We start from the raw sequence: 15,042 nt of genomic DNA, 5'->3' as shown, positions 1-15,042 counted from the left end.
TCCTGAGAAAATTGCTGATCCAGCCGACTCATATTCTCAATGAGTCCAATCATTTTGAGAACATGTGGACTTACGGGCTCGCCTTTCTTAAGCTTGGTCTCAAGAATTTGCCTATGAGTCTCGAATCTTTCGACTCGAGCCAGATCTTGGAACATGTTCTTCAACTCACTGATGATTGTGAAAGCATCTGAGTTGATGAACGTTTTCTGCAGATCCGCACTCATGGTGGCGAGCATTAGACATTTCACATCCTTGTTGGCATCAATCCAACGATTGAGGGCTGCCTGAGTGACCCCGTCGCCTGCGGCTTCGGGCATCGCCTCATCTAGGACATACTCCTTTTCTTCCTGCATAAGAACTATTTGCAAGTTCCTTTGCCAGTCAAGGAAGTTTTTCCCGTTCAACTTCTCCTTTTCGAGAATTGATCGAATGTTGAATGAATTGTTGTTTGCCATATTAAAAACTACAATTGAAAAGAATAAACAAATAAATAACCATTCACAGTTTCTCTTAATAAACTTAAATCCTACCATACATGCATAATTCAATGTTTATTAAGCATTTTATTCAAGTTATGTGTTCCGGCAGGTGTGAATAAAATGATTCCAAGATCCTAAAATCATTGAAGAACTAAGCACAGTTTGTCGACTTAATCCTAGAACATCTTAGGTAAGCAAAAGCCTTTTGCTAATAGTCTAGAAACTATTCTTGGTTGATAGGTACGTCTAAGAACTTATTAGGTAAACCTATCGATTTTGCGACGACATAAAAGGACTCCTTACTTATATCGTTGAGTTTCACCAAAACTAACATGTACTCACAATTATTTGTGTACCTTGCCCCTTTAGGACCAATAAGTAACACCTCGCTGAGCGAAAACTATTACTAGATTGATGTAAAGGATATCCAAGCAAGTGTATATTTTGGCATGGCACCTTTTAACTCAATTTTTAAGTTTGGAACTTAAGGCTCTTACTATGTTGGTTAGATTTTAAGTGAACTAAAATCTTTAATCATGCAACATAATCAAGCCACAATCTCATGCATAATTAAGACATATTTAAAGCAATAAATAACTTAAAGCATGCATAAGATAAATGTGATCTAGTATGGCCCGACTTCATCTTGAAGCTTTGACTTCAAAGTCCGTCTTGAAAATCTCCGTGGGAGGCACCATTTTCTTCAAATAGGATAAGCTATAATTAAAACTAATTACAACTATTTGATGGTACGCAGACCATATTTGAATTGAAAAACAACTTTGGTACTTTAGACCAATTACATTCAAATTAATGGTGCGCATACCATATTTTCTATCCTATTTGGGCCATACTAGTCACTTCATAACCTGCAAAACAGTACATATACAATATATACCATTCACCCATTCATTATCATGAATGGCCCACATAGCTGGTTAGTAAAACACATTATGCATCACGTAAACATTTGCAGCAATTAATCAAGGGCACCAATAATCTACCAATTATTCAGTCCTTATTAATTCTAATCAAGTTGTTTTAACCTTAAGGATTTGTAGACCTAATCAAGAGTTTATGACTAAAAGGGCTCCCACTTAAACCAATAAATTCGTATGCTTTACTAATTTTAAACATAAAAATGTATTTCTAGTCTAACCGGAAACATACAAATTTAATTAAAATTTAAAGCTCATATGAATTTATAATTGAATCCAAAAAGTTTAATTTAATTTCAGTCGTATTTAAATTAATTCATGATTTTAATTTTAGTAAAATAATTAGAATAAATAAAATTTATTATAATTACAATATTCAAAATTAAAATCCAAGAAAATAATTTAAATTATTAATTTTAAAATTAATTAAAATTACGTAAACTGAAAAATTTCAAATTAAACATTCAAAACGATCTAATCGCAACGCAAACACCCTACGCATCGCACGCCCATGGGCCACACGCACACAGCCATCGTTGGCCATGTGCGCGCAGCCCATGCGCTCGTCGCATAGCTGCTGCATCTTCCATCGCTAGCCATCGCGCAAGTGGTGCTCGCTGCGCGCGCCCCAGCGCTCGACGCACGCGAGCCATAGCTCGCTGTGCGCGCTCGCCAGCGCTTGCTGCGCACGCTCCAGCGCATGATGCACGCGAGCCATCGCTCGCTGTGCGCGAGCAATTGCGCGCGATCAACGCTGGGCGCAGCGCTCGTGGCACGCGAGCTTGCGCTCGCTGCGCGCGAGGCTGCGCGCGCTTGCGCGAGGCAGTGCGCGTTGTGGCGCAGCTCGCTTGCTGCCCACACGCGACTGCCATGCCTTGCCTTCGCCCATGCCCATTCATCCATAGCTCGTGGCCCACGACACAAGGCAGGGCTGCTGCCTTGTGCTCGTGCACCATGCCCCTGCTCATTGCATTCGTGCCGCACGGGCGACGAGCTCCCTTGCTCGTCGTCGCATGCCCGCACTATACAACACCCCTTAAGGGTAACACGAAGCGTCCATTGCTTTGTGCGTGCAAGTTATATGAACGAATCGCATAAAAAATTTAAAATTTATATTTAAAATTAATGACAAATTAATAAATAATATTAATTTCATAATTTTAGGGCGAAAAATCGAAAATTTATTATTCAATTGATTTCCGATTATTATGGATTCAAGCCTAGGTCATAAAAATTTAAAATTTATCATAAATTTACAATTTTTATGGTGGTTTTTAATCATAGGTTTCTAATTAAATTATAATTAATTATGAAAATCAAATTAATTCTAAATTATTCTAATTTTCAACAAATTAATCATAATTACAAATTAGATTGCATAATTAACAAGGCTAGGCATTCAAACTTGTTAAACATATACAGTAGGTCAATCAAAAATTCAAGATTTATCAACAAGAATCGCAAATATTTAATTTAACATCTTAAATTTACGAAATTTTGCATTCGAAAAACTAAAACCTTCGAAAAGTCATAGTTATGCTTCGAATTTGAGAATTCTGGGTTCGGCAGAAAAATCACTCGATTTGGATGAGTAACGAAGAAACTGCCGAAAAGTTGCGTACATATAATTAAATAAACGCAATTTGCAATTAATTAACAATTACGAAAATTAATCACCCCTTTTAATTCTTGCAAATTTGTAATATTTAACCATGTTCATGCAATTTAGATTATGAAAATAATAAGAGGCTCGTGATACCACTGTTAGGTTATGATACATATGACAATTCATAAATCATGCGGAAAAACCATTTAGCCAGGAATACATATTATTTACCCATAATCATATAGCATAGTTTAGATGCATACTCTTTGTTGCGTGCCTTCCCTAGCTGCGCCCGAACCGAACAAGAACAAGTCTTTAGGACTCCAAGTGTCGTCCCTCCGTAGATAGTCCACAGCACGTCCGAATCCGCCTTAAGATTGACCAACTAGAATCGCCCTTAAGGTACTAAAGAATTTCGGCACTTATAGTCAAGAAATGTGTCTGAATTTTCTCTCAAAAACTCACTTTGAATACTTGAATAATCTATGAAAATATGTGACCCTAGGCACTTATTTATAGAGTTATGGAAAGGGTTTTGGAATCCTATTAGGATACTAATTTATTTAATTATAACCCTACTAGGACTCTAATTAAATAATCATTATCTAATAGTTTTAGGATTTAATCACACTTTGAATCCTGATTGCTTTAGGATTCCCGCACAAGCAATGCACGAGCACCGTACACCCGCGCAAGCCTTGCGGCCCACGCTAAGCGCACAGCGCTCGGCCCACTGCTGTGCTCCGCGCGCGCGCCCAAGGCCTTGGCTGGGCCTGGCCTTGCGCTGGGCCTGGTCGAGGCTTTGGCGTGCGCTGGTGTGCGTTGGCTCGCTGGGCGACGGCCTGGCTTCGTGCTGGGCCTTCGTCTAGCGGGCCTCGTCCGATGCTAATTCGTACGATACGCTTCCGATTAAATTCCCGATTCCGGAATTCATTTCCGATACGAACAATATTTAATATTTCCGATTCCGGAATTAATTTCCGTTTCGAACAAATATTTAATATTTCCGTTTCCGGAATTATTTTCCGATTCCGATAATATTTCCAATTCTGACAATATTTCCGTTTCCGGCAATATTTCCGATTCTGGCAATATTTCCATTTCCGATAATATTTTCCGATACGTACCATGTTCCGTTTCCGGCAACATCTACGACTTGGATAATATTTATATTTCCGATACGATCCATATTTCCGTTTCCGGCAATATCATCGTTTCCGGAGTATTCATTTCTTGCCTGTGACGATCTCATCTCCCACTGAAACCAAGATCCGTCGATTCCGAATATCCATAGATGGATTATCTAATGCCATTAAATACTTGATCCGTTTACGTACTATTTGTGTGACCCTACGGGTTCAGTCAAGAGTAAGCTGTGGATTAATATCATTAATTCCACTTGAACTGAAGCGGCCTCTAGCTAGGCATTCAGCTCACTTGATCTCACTGAATTATTAACTTGTTAATTAATACTGAACCGCATTTATTAGACTTAACATAGAATGCATACTTGGACCAAGGGCATTATTTCCTTCATAAACAAGTTGAGAAATTCAATCATTTTGACTAAATTAGGATAATCTATGAAGGCACTTGGGAGAGAATCAAGAGCAACGAAATATCTGAGCATCTATTGATTTATTTTTTTAGGGAAAACGAATTTGGGATTTTAGGGATTATCTTCTTCAAATAACACTGACTCCTGGAAAACGAATTTGGGGATTTAGGTGTTTATGTTGAGTTTCTTCTTTTTATGTTTTATTATTATTATTATTATTATTATTATTATTATTATTATTATTATTATTATAGGAAAACACCAAAACGTTACAAGCTTAACAAGCTACAAAGAACAAGTGAACTACAAGAAGTTGGAGGGGAGCCGAGATACAATCTGGGCCCCCACTCCTCTAGCTATGGCGAACCCGATCCTGCTGAAAATGTGGGCAGCTGCCCGCGCCCCAATGTCCTGAGCCCTGGAGTACGTCTGGACCCGCTTCAGCAAAGAAACAGCCCCTTTCTCTAATTCCCCAAAAGAAGAGAAGGAAAAAGGAAAGAAACCGTAACCCAAAGCCCTACAACGCGCCGCATACTTATCCTGCTTCCGTTGCGCTGCAACCGCCACAACCCGACCCGGAACGAAGCCTGACAACCCCGATTGCGTCATAGGGGAAGACCCAGTCAAGTCAACACACACATCTAGACCGCCATCCCATGAGTAAAGCAAAATATATGCAGGACGAAGAGCTCCATCACTCTCACTAGTCAGCCCAACATCAACCTCCTTGCGAGCAGAAATCCCCGACCGATAGCAAATATCCAAAAGGGTATCACGAACAACATTATGTCGATGTTTGATACCCACAATCCCAGCACAAGACACGGCATGATCCCCATAAATGTCCCCGTCGAAAACCCGAGAGCAAGCAGAACACGGCGTCGAATCAGAGAACAACGGAATACCCAACCGATAGCAAAGAACCGAACGATAAGTCTTACCGTTCATAGTCTGGCCTAAACCCGAGATGGGGACTGCCTGCAACCAAGCCGAGGAGTGATCCCCCTGCTGCGATTTCCATAGGGCAACAAGACGTGAAGATAAGGAGTAGGCGGATTCCGCATCAGCAGTAACCTTCGTGAAATATATGTCTGCCAATTTCTTCATGAGTGTGGGGGCAGCGATCTCACTAGGGCTACGCATAAGGTCGGACTCCACGGTCCTATTGAAAAGACCAAGAGCATCATCAAAGGCCGGTCCCGGTCCATCAACACCTGAAAGCCGAAGAAGCGAATCCTGCAAAGCAGAAGACTGCAAACGGGATGCAAGAAAAGCATAATGCCGAACATCACCAGCTGAATAAACACCCAATCCTCCATAAGAATAAGTCAAGGTGGCAAGGCGCCATTGCCAGTCACCGAACCCAGGCCCCGAAGCAGTCACGATGCGCTCTAAAGAAGCCCGCAGAGCCACATCAAAAGATAATTGAGCCGCTTCGAAAAGATGAGGCGGACAAGTGCGCATAGCAAAGTAGAGTTTAGAAACTCCAGTACACGCACGAAGAAGCAACAACTCACACTGGGGATCATTAAGCTTGGCTACAGCATCCATCAACACAACAGTCTTCGACACACGCTGCGAAACCAACTCCTTGCAAAAAGAGGAATCCGTACTGACTGGGCCACCAAGCAACTTAACACCGAGCGCAGGACGAGCAATATCCGTAGGAAAGACACCCTCCAGACGACTGCGTGGGTCCTCCGAAGGCCAGAAAACCTCCGTCTTCTCAACATTAACATGGAGACCTAAATGAGGACCCTCCTCCAAAATCAACTCCAAAACCTGTCCAACCACCAAAGTGTCACCAACGATAGTGCCATCGTCCAAGTACCAAGCCTGAAGAGATAGATCAAATGAGTCTCTGATGCGACACACCAATGGATGTAGAACCAAAGAAAAAAGCAAAGGGCCGAGAGGATCCCCTTATTATTATTATTTCCGTACAGTTATTTGATCAAGGAGGGCGGTTTTTAAAATGCGTCCTTGTATTATTACCAAAAAGGGAAAACTCAAACAAGTCACCCTCTTTGTTCATATGTAAGACAACGATAACAACTCGCCCTGGTTGATTGTTTATTTAAAGGCGATTATATACTCGCCCTCTTTACTCAAATAATGTCGCCCTGATTGCTGTTTGTTGTTGTAGTGTGATTGCACGATAACTTAGGAACTCCCCTCGTGTGAAGGGTTTCCTAAGAGAACAAACATACCCGTATAGTAGGGATACCTAATAATTTCCACTCCTATAGACGTACTAGGTAGCTAGCATCTATTTATTGAACATTATTTCAGCCAATTTTTTTTTTAAGGAAAAATTAAGCCCGATAACAAGCATTATATTTTGTCGATTAAAATTAATGATGAAATAGTATTAGGCCAAATTAGGAGTAGGTGGAAAGAGCCTCTAGCAGTCATGAGTTGATTACTGGCTAGTGAAACTAAATCATGAGTTGTTAATACTTTACTGATTAAAGTGTAGGATCCACTAATTAACTTCAAGTAAAATGTCGTAGCCAATTACTTTAAATTAAATTGACTTATTTGGTCAAAAGATCGTCCACCATATATATATATATATATATATATATATATATATATATATATATATATGCGCAATGATGTACTCCCTCCGTCCCGGAATACTCGATCCGATTTGACCGGCACAGAGTTTAAGGGACTTGAATCGACTTATTTAATTTAATAGGTAGTAGTTGATAGTGGGGTATTATTTTAATGTAGTTAGTGGAGGTGGGTTAAGAGGTGGGGTTGAGGGAGAGTAGAGGTTGAATTTTTAATTATTTTTTGTATGGAGTAGGGGGTAGGTAGGTTAATAGGGGTGGAGTGAGAAATAATATAATATTGTTAGAATATTTCCATTTTTAGAAACAGGTCAAATATTAAGGGACGACCCAATAAGAAAAACAAATCAAGTATTCTGGGACGGAGGGAGTATTAAATTAAATAAAACGAGTTTTATCGCGCGTTCTATGTAGAACAACTACCGAGTACTCCGTTCTTCTCGCGGAGAGGACCTCCTACATTATTTTTCTTACTTATAAAAAAACTACGGAGTACTCCATATCAATTATTCCATTCGCCTTTCAAATAGTAAGACTTTACGTTCTATTCAATTATTTTTGCAAGAAGCTAATTTATGGTAAAAGAAAGTCGGCAATGTCAAAGGACCAACTCAACCAAAAGTTTATGCTGATGGTTGAAACCCTAAGATTAGTTTTATGCTCTATCACGCCCCCTCACATGAAAGCACTTTGGGCTTGAAGTGTGGATGCAACATACGCCTCCTCATACCCGGCGCAAAATATTCCACTCTGAAATGAGAGGTGGATGAGATTTGAACCCGTGACTTTTGCGTCATATTGGCTCTGATACCATGTTAAAGGACCAACTCAACCAAAAGTTTAAGCTAATGGTTGAAACCCCAAGATTAGTTTTATACTATATCAGACAACTTTTGTGTAAGACCGCCTTACCGAAAAGACCACTTTGATTGTTTAACTAAATTGTTTAAGTGCTTAACTAATTAATTTCAGTACTTAACTAATTGATTACAGTGCTTAACTAATTGGTTTCATTGTTTAACTAATTGGTTTCATTGCTTAACTTATATGACACGGATGTGATCTTTTGTGTAAGACCGCCTTATATAAAATTTTGTAAAAGAAAAAAAATTGAATTTCGCTTAATTTTTGTTGAACTTAAATATGCAATGATTTGTTGATTTTTTTTTTTGTTTTTTTGTTTGGAAAAAATTGATTTAAACTTCTTCTTTTATGGATAACTAGTCTTATATGCACGTGATGTGCACGATTATAAGCATTAGATTTGTATTATTACATATAAATCTGAAATAACATGTAAAACATATACTACCTCCGTTTCAAAAAATTCTTTACAGTTACTATTTGCACGAACTCCAATGCAATATTTAACCACTGATATATTCAATTTCGTATGTGGAAAAATTATAAAAAGTTGATATTCTGAAAATACGTATCGATACCAATCTAATAAGATCTTACATGTAACGTTTTGATGTATATAATAGTGAGAATTTACGGTCAAAGTTTTCATATTTTGGACACATATTCCAAAGCGTAAAGAACTTTCAGAAACGGAGGAAGTAATATAAATTGATGCGAGCGAATATAAGAAATAGATAAGTTAGACATAGCTGAACGCATATAAATAGATTGATTAAAATGGTAAGAATTTATTTAAAAGGCTAGATTGATTTAAATGTTTCTTTGAAATTTTCCTATTGGGTAGGTTGTTATTATATTCTCCATTCCATAAGTGTGGAGAGTATTTTAGTAATTCAAGAGGGACACTAAAAGTGGATTTACCAAAATAACCCCACCTATTCACTTACTCCCTCCGTCCCTTAATACTCACACCGTTTTGACTGGACACGCTTGCCAAAGCACAACTTTGACCACTAATATCTTTAACTATATATTATAAAAACTTATAAAATATTAATATTTTGAAAATATATATTGAGATGAATCCAACAATATATTATATAATAATATTTGTTTTCATATATTATAAATAAAATAGGGTCAAAGTGAATTATGTGAATAGTGCAAAAAGTCAAAACGGTGCGAGTATTAAGGGACAGATGGAGTATATAATAGAGATAAACTTTTATAGATATTTGAACTCGATCTTATATCCTTTTAGTATTTGGAAAACACAAAGTCTTAAATAAGGCTAATGTATAATAATATTGTAAGGTGGATTTACGGTTACATCAAGATGTTTAAAAGTTACTCCTTCCATTTCATAATGATGTTCCAATTTACAATTTTGACATTATACGCAATTGAAGAGAATTCTCTAAATTTTTTCCAATACATAAGAAAAAAAAACATATTCATGTTGGGTATGTCTTGTTTGATTCGTTTCAATTACTACTTTAAGAATATCAAAAATATGATTTTATCTAATATATAATCAGAGGTAAAAATGATACATATTGTGCATTGGTTAACATGAAAATTAGAAATTGAAACATCATTTTGGAATAGAGGGAGTACTTTAATACAAAGTATAATGTAAAACTTATTTGTTTTTAAGTGATCGATAAAATTATTTTCTATAATAAAAATACTCTTTCAAATTCATCATAATGTATAAAGATAATCATGTAACCGAATTCATGCGGCTTTTATTAAAGGGTTTACACGTTCTAGATGATGGCTAATTAAACGGGAAATTTTAAGTTTATTTGTTTATTTAAGCAAAGGGGTCAAGTATGTAGGAATGCAGGAATTATATACTAATTAATTATACAAATGGCCTTAACCGTCCATCAAGAGACCACCCAAATTAATTTTAAATAGGAAAATAATATATGTATTCCTTAAAATTGCAAATAAGAAGATAAAAATAAATTTATATTAAACACTATTTACACCAATCAACGCCTAACTTCATCGTAAATTCTTAAAATAAATTCAATTTATAAATGCATTAAATTTTATTGTGTTCATAGGACTGCATATATATATCAGTATGTATTAAAATATTGATCACATGTTCTCACATTAACTAATTAAAATAATGATCGTATGTTCAAACATTAATTAATTAATTAAAACAATTAACCTAAAAGGATGGTAAAAAGAAGAAAATTCAACTCTGATTTATCCCAATTATAATACTCCAACACTTGTGTTTATGTCAAATTTCGTCTAGAGGCGACCTTTGGCTTGGGTCGACACTAACTAAGCATGAATCAAATAAAGAAAGACAAAAGAGACACGACACAGAGAAGTGTTGACGCGGAAAACCCAGGAATAAGGTAAAAAACCGCGGATAGCTATGAGGCTATCAATCCACTAAGTTTCCTATCTGATTGTTTGTGTATTATTCTAAAGATCAATGTAGCAAAATTAAAGAGCGAATACAAGAATAATATGAATGCTTAATAGCTTGAGAGTATGAGTGCTTGAGTTAACATGTGTCTCGCTTGTCCTCGTCTTCATGCTTTTATAGGATATTTCCAACGGTCTAGTTGGTTGAGAGAATCCCCTAAAGATAGGGATCTCCTTGTCACACGTTTCTTTAGTCTTCAACCACTTCCGTGCTTCTCGCGCATGTCTTGGACTTATTCCGCTAGTGTGACGGCGCTTCCTATCATGGGCTTTAGGTTAACTTATCTTTACCAACCTGTTCCTTGAGGACACGTCTCTGTTGCTTGCGCGTTGTCGCCAGTCCTTCGTCGTCTACTCGTCGTACGATGCTACGTCAGACGCGTCTCCCTGGAACGATGTTTACCTGCGACACGACAGAACCTGGTTGACATGACATGATCAAACGTTAGAGCGGTTATGTCGTTAGTCCAAAAAGTGGGATAACAGTTTGCCCCCAATTGTGAATTTGCGGAGTCACACAGAGCAAAAGAAACAATTCAAATTTAAAAAGCAAAAACCGTCTTCAACCGCCTAGTTCGTGGGACAAAACCGTTCAGAATTCCAGAGCAATAAATATCAATTCACGACATGCAATAAAGTTCTTCACACCAAGATTTTTCAAAAAATTTCTCGATCTGAAAGCAGGAGAGAGAAGAGGGAGAAAGTGGAGTCGATTTTCGCACTAAATTTGCCCGATTTCAGGTAAAATTTGCTTTCTTTTCTCGATTTTCCTGTAGAATTCTGTAAGTAAGATGGGTAGATCTAAGTCAATTGTGGTGAGAGGAAAGGGGGAGTCGGGATCTACTCGGGTTAAGTCCCTGAACCCGATATACTCTACCGTGGTGGACCCGGCGGCGTTTATTGAACTTGCTGGTTTGCCGCCGTCGGCGGAAGTGAAGATTCCCGGCTCGGACGAGGAAGCCTTTGACTGTCCGGAGGGGTATGTAGTCATGTATGAGTATCCGTTCACAATTGGCTTCAAATTCCCTTTCACTCCTCTAGTTAGGTCTTTTATCGAGGTTTTCCATTTGAGTCCGGGTCAATTGATGCCCCAGATATGGCGGGTTTTCACGGTGGTGCATGGGGTTACTGCAAACTGGCGAGCGCCGTTTGATCTGCCTGACTTGATGTATACTTACGACCTAGCGCTGCAGAAGTGTTGTAGGTATACCCTGGTCACGAAGAAGGGGAAGACGAATTTAGGTGTTGGTTTAGGTGTGAACGACAGGGGTTGGCAGAGTCGTTTTGTCTTCATAAGCAAAGATTCCCTCGGAGATAAAGGGCGGTTTCTGGTCGAGGGGTGGACGACGGAAGGTAAATGTGTTGTTTTGTCTTTGTTTCTCGTCGTTTTACTGAACGTCGCCTTACTTGGTTTTGTTTTGTAGTTGTCAAAGCGTCGTCGTTGACTGAGTTGAACGCTGATTCTGAGGACAAGTATCAGAAATTTTTGGGTTACTCTGTCAAGGACAAGTCTTTCAGTCGTGACGGGGAGTTTTTAGACGAGTAAGAGGTGAACCAGTCAGGCGACATCGCCGAGGAAGAAGAAGTAGACGAGGAATCGGGTCAACTGACTCGTCGTCGGAAAAGGTTGGATTTGCTCGAAGAGGTAGTGGCAAACTCGTCGTCCACCGAAGGGGAAGTAGGCGATATGGCTGACAACTCAGGTATTTGAAGTTTGTTTATTTTTGGGGTTAGATATATATTTTTTTATTTTTTTTATTTTTGCTTTGGGTAATGTTTGATCTTGGCCTTTTGTATTGGGTGTAGAGCACACTTTGTCGTCTAGGCATGTGTCGAGGATGTCTCAGAGCGAGATTCAGGAGCGTGCGAGGAAGCGACTAAGGTCGTCTTCGACTTCTGGTGGACAAGGTATGACGGTCGTACCTCGGTTCTCTGCGATAGGTTCGTCGGCTGAGACGCTTGTCGTCATAGGACTCGAAGGTTTTCATCCGATTGCTTCGTCGTCGCCTCCGCAGCCGTTCAAGGCTTCGTCTGCTGCTGTCGACGTTGGTAAAGTGTCTGCTGCGTCGGCTAAGAAGCGTCCTGCTGAGAAGAATCCCGTCGAGGATACGGTTATCACTCTGCCCCCAAGCTTCTTGGGTGATGAAGAGGCGTTTGTTATATGGCCTTTCGCTGATCGCTTGATCCTGCCTACGACGTATCGACGATATCACGAGGTGGATCCTCTTCCTGTCGCGTCGGACGCCGCTGAACTTAGCCTGCGGGTGAGTTTTATTCAATTTTTCTCTCTTTTTTTCTTTTTTTTTTATATGCAAAAAATGTGCGTTGTGTCAGTTTGTCGTGTGTAGAATGTACGTTGTGTAAATCTGTTTTGGCATTGGTCTTGCGCAGGCGTCGCAGGCTGCCTTGGCTGTGCGTAGGCAATGTTCGTTGTTGTGCGACGAGGTGACAAATGCGAGGCAGCTGGCGACGACGGCGAAGAAGGCGGCCGTGTCGTGGGAGGCGAAGTGGGAGGCTGCTGAGAAGAAGGTCGTGGACCTCGCTGCGGTGGTTAAGGCCAAGGGTGATCAGTTGAAGGGTAAGGATAAGCAGTTAGCCGACGCGGCTAAGGATTTGGAGAAAGTGAAGAGAGAGTTGGCCTCGACGACGGAGGAGTTAGATGGGTTGAGGAGCTTGTACGATGCCCTGCAGGAGGAGGCGAAAGATGTCGAGGCTCTCGCTATATGGAGGACGCGGGCGCAAATGATGTACTCCTGCTTGATTGGGGAGACCAGCATTTGGCCGTGTCAGAAGGAGGTGGACGACTTCCTGGCCAATGGCGGTACCATGGCTGATTTGTCGGTGCCCGTGGTGGACTCGGAAGAGTTGGCGAAGACGGCTGACACCGCCAGTACTGAGGCGACAAAGGTGGACACTGCTTTGTTGGTGGAGAATGTGCCTGTTCCGGGGCAAGAGGGGGAGGTGCTAGCCGTTGAGCGCGAAGGGGAAGCTCTTGTCGTTGTTCCTCAAGGCGAGGCGTTGGATGTGGCGTCGGTGGAGGTGCTAGTCGTGACCGACGTCGTCGTGCCCCCAGAGCAGGAGTCGGAGCAGGAGATCGTGGCCTCTACTCAGGAAGAAGGGATGTAATAGTTTGTAGTTTTGAATTTCTGTTGGTTTTTGTGTGCTGTTTGTGAATTTCTTTACCCGTCGTCGATGGCGACGACGAGGTGGTTTGGATAACTTGTGTTTTGTTTTCGCATTTTGGATGTTTTTACTCGTCGTCGCTGGCGACGGCGAGGTGTTTGGATAATATTTGTGTTTGTATTTCGGAGGTCGTGGCCCCAGGGGTCGCGCAATTTGTGTTTTGCTATATAAGTGTGTTCCTTTTTCTTCTTACTCGTACGTTTTCTGTGACTTTTGCGTTGTGTTTCGAAGCTTTTGTCACGCGTCGTGTGGCATGTGTTTTACGAGGAACAATTATTGAAATGGTAGCATTACATGTATGTAAAATAGTACCTGCGTCGTTTGTTCATTGTTTGTCACTTGGGATTCGATTTCCGTCGTACGTCGTCGGTTCCAGTTGATATTCGTCGTGCGTTACCTTTTGCAAAAGAAAACATGGGTTGCTAGGAGGATTGGCCGTTGGGGATGCCAACGGCCCTCCGATGCTTAAGTCAGTAAAAGTTCCAAACAAATAAAGCGACAAAAAGTAACGAAGAAAGTAGAAACGATGGTACGACAACTGATAAAATTGGCTACGACGGATATTTAAAAGTGATAGAGTTTAAGATGTGTAGCGTTCCAGCTTCGGGGGACCGGCTTGCCGTCTTTGGTGACGAGTCTGTATGCCCCCTTTCCGACGATTTTATCGATCAAGTACGGTCTTTCCCAAGCTGGTGCGAGTTTACCTGCGTTTAGTTCTTTTGTGTTTTGGAATACTTTGCGCAATACCCAGTCGCCCTCCTTGAACACTTTTATTTTGACGTTCTTGTTGAAGCATTTTGCCACGATCTGTTGCTGCGACGCCATCCTTATCAATGCTGCTTCTCTGAAGTCTTCTGTGTTGTCGAGATTTTCACTAAGTTCCACGTCGTTCTGCTCAGGTGTCATGAGTCCATATCGTGCACTGGGCAGTGTCACTTCAGGGGGTAGTACTGCTTCGCATCCGTAAACGAGTGAGAAGGGAGTCTGTCCCGTCGCCGTCCTAGGCGTCGTCCTATTGGCCCATAGGATGGATGGTAGCTCTTCTGCCCATCGTCCCTTCTTATCGTCCAGCCGCTTTTTTAGCGATGCGATGATTGTCTTGTTGCTGGATTCCGCCTGTCCATTTGCTTGGGGGTATCTTGGCGTCGACGTCTTTAGCTCGATGTTCCACGTCTTGCAGAAAGCCCTAGTCTTGTCGCTGATGAATTGGGATCCGTTGTCGCATATGATTTCTGATGGTACTCCGAATCTACATATAATGTTAGTCCATATGAACGAACATACCTCTTTGTCTCTTACTTGTTGGAACGCACCTGCTTCTATCCACTTAGAAAAATAATCTGTTAGAGCTAGCATGAAGACCTTTTGTCCTGGGGCG

The sequence above is a fragment of the Spinacia oleracea genome, chromosome 6, assembly GCF_020520425.1.
Source record: "Spinacia oleracea cultivar Varoflay chromosome 6, BTI_SOV_V1, whole genome shotgun sequence".
NCBI lineage: Eukaryota > Viridiplantae > Streptophyta > Magnoliopsida > Caryophyllales > Amaranthaceae > Spinacia > Spinacia oleracea.
This window is presented reverse-complemented; position numbering follows the sequence as displayed.